The sequence below is a fragment of the Triticum urartu genome, chromosome 7 (assembly GCF_003073215.2).
Source record: "Triticum urartu cultivar G1812 chromosome 7, Tu2.1, whole genome shotgun sequence".
NCBI classification, from domain to species: domain Eukaryota; kingdom Viridiplantae; phylum Streptophyta; class Magnoliopsida; order Poales; family Poaceae; genus Triticum; species Triticum urartu.
In genome coordinates, this window is record NC_053028.1 from 336,087,613 (window position 1) to 336,091,965 (window position 4,353).

Here is a 4,353-nt window from a genome sequence, read left to right on the forward strand (position 1 = left end):
GAGGCTGATAACACTACTACTTCACATTATGTTGATCTATACTCTTCTATATGCTGCAAGATGCTTGAAGATGCTAGTCTTCGATAGGCTAGGCTTTCCCCTTCTTTCTGGCATTCTGCAGTTTAGTCCACAGATACATCCCATTTCCTTTGATACAGATGCATACTTAGTTTAGATCTGATGTAAGTCTTGTGAGTAGTTTGGATGAGTACTCACGGTTGTTTTGCTACCTCTTTTCCCCATACCCGATTGTTGCGACCAGATGACGGATCCCAGGAGCCAGACGACAACACTGATGACTACTGCTACCCCGACGATGCCTACTACTACGTGATGGTCGTTGACGACTTGGAGTAGTTAGGAGGCTCCCAGGCAGGAGGCCTTGCCTTTTCGATCGTAGATGCTTTTGTGCTAGCCGACCGGGGCTCCTCCCGCGCGTCCCCGCCACACCACCTCGCCAGCGCCGCTACGAGGGGATAAGGGCGACAGCCACGCCCCCTCGAGCTCCTCCCTGCTCTCTTCCACCCACTCGCCCTCCTGGCTTCCCACTCCTCTCTCTTCCCCCTCCCCCAGATCTGCCGCGCTGCGCCGGCCCAGGCGTAGCCGTCGCCATGGCCTCACCGTGCACGTGGCCACCAGCAGCTGTCCTCTGTCCGCCTGCGTCTAGGAGACCCCCCTCGTCCTTGACCACGATGACCGAGACCACGCCACGGACCTCGGAGCCCCTCTGCCTCACCGGATTGCCACCTTCCTCCGCTTCGGTCGTCGCCGTCGCCGTCCACTCCGGCCACCCCCTGCTGCTACTAAGTTGTCGCCGGGCCTCCTTGTGCCTTCCCGGTGAGCTCCGGCACCTTTCCCCTCTCCTCGCGCCTCTCTTCTCCCCCCGTAGTTGATTCCCGCCGTCGTGCACGAGCTCGTCGCCACAGTGGTGCTCGCCGCCGTGGCCACGACTCGCAAAGCTCGCAGACGACCACCTCATCGTGCTCAGCACCTCCGCCTGCACCCACTGCACGCGCCCGCTACTCCTCCCGCTTCCCCTGGCGCCGTCCTCGATGGGCCAGTGCTTTGTCCACCGCCGCGAGCTCGTCTCCGGTGAGCTCGTCACCTCCCGCCTACTATCGACTGCGGCAATGGATGCGCGCGAGCACCAGCCGCTCCGCGTGGCAAGCCGTGTCCCGAAGCCCCATCGTCGTCGAGCGCCTGAAGGCCACCACCGCCCGTGCTCCACACCGAAGCCGTTTATGGCCGCCCCGGGGCCGGCCACCACCGCGGTTAGTTGCGGCTCGACGCTCCCGTTCAAACGGTGTCGGCCTCGTCCGTTTTGGCCCCCTATAGGCGAAATCCGGCCTCCCGAGCGCCTCCACCGCCTCTCTGTGTCGCCGACGGCTGAACGCCGGCCGCGCCGACATGGCCGACTGGGGGCCACCCCCAGGGCCACTGCCCGGTGGGTCCCAGGGACCCCAACTGACCCGTTGACCCCGATCAACTGTGCTGACTTGGCGCCGCAGCCACTGACCAGTGGGTCCCTCTTGTTTACTTAAGTTAATTAACTCGGTTTTAGTTAAAACCTAATCTAATTGGTTAATTAGCCACTGACACGCGCCCCCACATAATTAACCTAATTAATTTTTTTTCCTAAAATACATAATTAGCTAAACTAATGGGTCGCTGACAGGTGGGGTCTAGTAGCTAATTAACCTAGATTTGTTAGTTTAATGCACTGTTAGACTAACAAAGGCTGACATGTGGGTCCCACTGGACCCACAGGTCAGGTTTGACCTCGTCAGCGAGTCTGTTGACTGCTGACGTCATCAACACGTCATGCTGATGTCATATTTTCTTTTATGTTATTTTAAATAATTCCAGAATATGTTTAAAACTTTGACAAATCATAAAAAGTTAACCGTAGCTCGGATCAAAAAACTTTATATATGAAAGTTGCTTAGAACGACGAGAGGAACCCGAATACACTACCCACATACCTGTCAGATGCCTCTAACTATCTGAACATGGAACTTTCCCCCTCCAGTCATCTGTCTGACACAGGTCCGGAACCGGGAAAACATTCCCGGCTGTTTCCCCCTTCATCTTTATCGTGTAGCCATATGTTAGGTCACACCCGGCACATCTTATTGCCATGTTATGCTTTGTGGTGCTATGTTGCTTTATATTTACTATTTCTTCCCCCTCTTCTATCCAGTAGACCTCGAGACCAATGTTACCCCTGTGATCAACTACGTCGACAATGACCCCTCCTTGCCAGAGCAACCAGGCAAGAAAACCCCCTTGAGCATTTCGATATCACTCATTTCTTTCCCTCTCATGCTTGCATTAGAACTGCTACTGCTTTCTGTATGATCCTACTCTGATGCATAGACTGTTGTTGTTACCTGCTTTCATACCTTACCTGCTTATCCTAAACTTCTTAGTATAGGTTGGTTAGTGATCCATCAGTGACCCCGACCTTGTCCTAGTTGCCCCGCTTTATGTTCGATGACTCGATCAACGTGATCGATGTCCAGGCCCCGACACCGCACATCACCCCCCTTAGTTGTACGACTCTGTAGAGTTACCATCGAGTGCCGAGGGTGGAACCTCTTACATCACTCCTAATGAGACCTCTGTAGTGTAGCTATTCGGTCGTGGTCATCGCGGGTGATTTCCTCCTTAACCACTTCCGATACGGCTCTGTCGTGCAACCCCTTATGTTACTAAAGACGGGTCGGCCCTGAGGGGTACCCGCGCGAGCTTAATTGCGAGTGATGTGGAGTCGGGTTGACCTGGAAGGTGGCCGCGAGATACTTACGAGGCGTGGCCGGGCATTCTTAGCCCTTGCCGCAAGTCCTTGAGACGGGGCGACGAGGTCACATCTTTCGTGAGTCTCTGCTTGTTACCGCGCGTTCCTAATCCACTACGATTTGGATATTTGATCCGAGGGGCCTTTGGCCTGATAGCACTAACCATCACGTGGGCATAGTATGGGCGTTCTGCGTCGTATGCATCAGCCGAAGTTTAATAGACGTCAGCGACTGAGCGGCGCGCGCCGGGTTGGACTGGTAAGCTCCTGCCTTTTTGAAGGAGGTAGCTAGGTCTGCTCACCAGCCGCGTACGCAACATGCAGGTGTTCCCGGGAAAATGGCCCATGACCCCTGGGGGCATAGGATTAGTCCGACATGCTGACCTCTCTATTAAGCCTAAGTCGGGTTGCGGCGTATTGTTTGGCCGAGGCCGGGCATGACCCAGGAAAGTGTGTCCGGCCGGAGTTAATCGAGCGTGATGGGTAAGTTGGTGCACCCCTGCAGGGAAGAAAACATCTATCGATAGCCTGTCCTATGGTAACGGACACTTGGAGTTGTATCCCAATCAATACAACTAGGATTGGTTACTTGAGATGAGAAATGGATTGTGTTGAGAAATGGATAGTATGGCTCTGGGATTGCTTTCTCGCAGGGAGTCGAGAAAGGATCTCTGGTCGAGGTTGATAACACTACTACTTTACATTATGTTGATCTATACTCTTCTATATCCTGCAAGATGCTTGAAGATGCTTGAAGATGCTAGTATTCGATAGGCTAGGCTTTCCCCTTCTTTCTGGCATTCTGCAGTTTAGTCCACAGATACATCCCATTTCCTTTGATACATATGCATACTTAGTTTAGATCTGATGTAAGTCTTGCGAGTAGTTTGGATGAGTACTCACGGTTTCTTTGCTACCTCTTTTCCCCATACCCGATTGTTGCAACCAGATGATGGATCCCAGGAGCGAGATGACACCACTGATGACTACTGCTACCCCAAGTATGCCTACTACTACGTGATGGCCGTTGACGACTTGAAGTAGTTAGGAGGCTCCCAGGCAGGAGGCCTTTCCTTTTCGATCATAGATGCTTTTGTGCTAGCCTTCTTAAGGCAAACTTGCTTAACTTATGTCTGTACTCAGATATTGATGCTTCCGCTGACTCTTGTGTATTCGAGCTTATGTATTCGAACCCTCGAGGCCCCTGGCATGTAATATAAAGCTTGTATTATTTTAATTTTTGTCTAGCATTGTGTTGTGATATCTTCCCGTGAGTCCTTGATCTTGATCGTACACATTTGCGTGTATGATTAGTGTACGATTGAATCAAGGGCGTCACAGCGCGTCAACTCTTGGGTTAGCCCGGAACCTGGCCTGGACCTTCCGGCCTGCTCGGAACTCCTGACCCTCGGATGTTAGCTTAGCTCCCACCGTGCCAACTTTCTGGTTAGGTCGGAAACTACCCGGAACTTCCGGACCTGCCTGTGCATGATGACCCACAAGTATAGGGGATCTATCATAGTCCTTTCGATAAGTAAGAGTGTCGAACCCAACGA

At 52.8% G+C, this 4,353-nt stretch overlaps 1 long non-coding RNA gene across 1 annotated transcript; it reads left to right on the top strand.

Moving 5' to 3' along the window:
- Window positions 1–328: 328 nt before the first annotated feature.
- LOC125519888 lies at window positions 329–3,940 on the top strand. The gene is made up of 3 exons (XR_007288358.1): window positions 329–396; window positions 2,435–2,438; window positions 3,885–3,940. It is a non-coding gene; the product is annotated as an uncharacterized LOC125519888 (long non-coding RNA).
- Window positions 3,941–4,353: the final 413 nt, after the last annotated feature.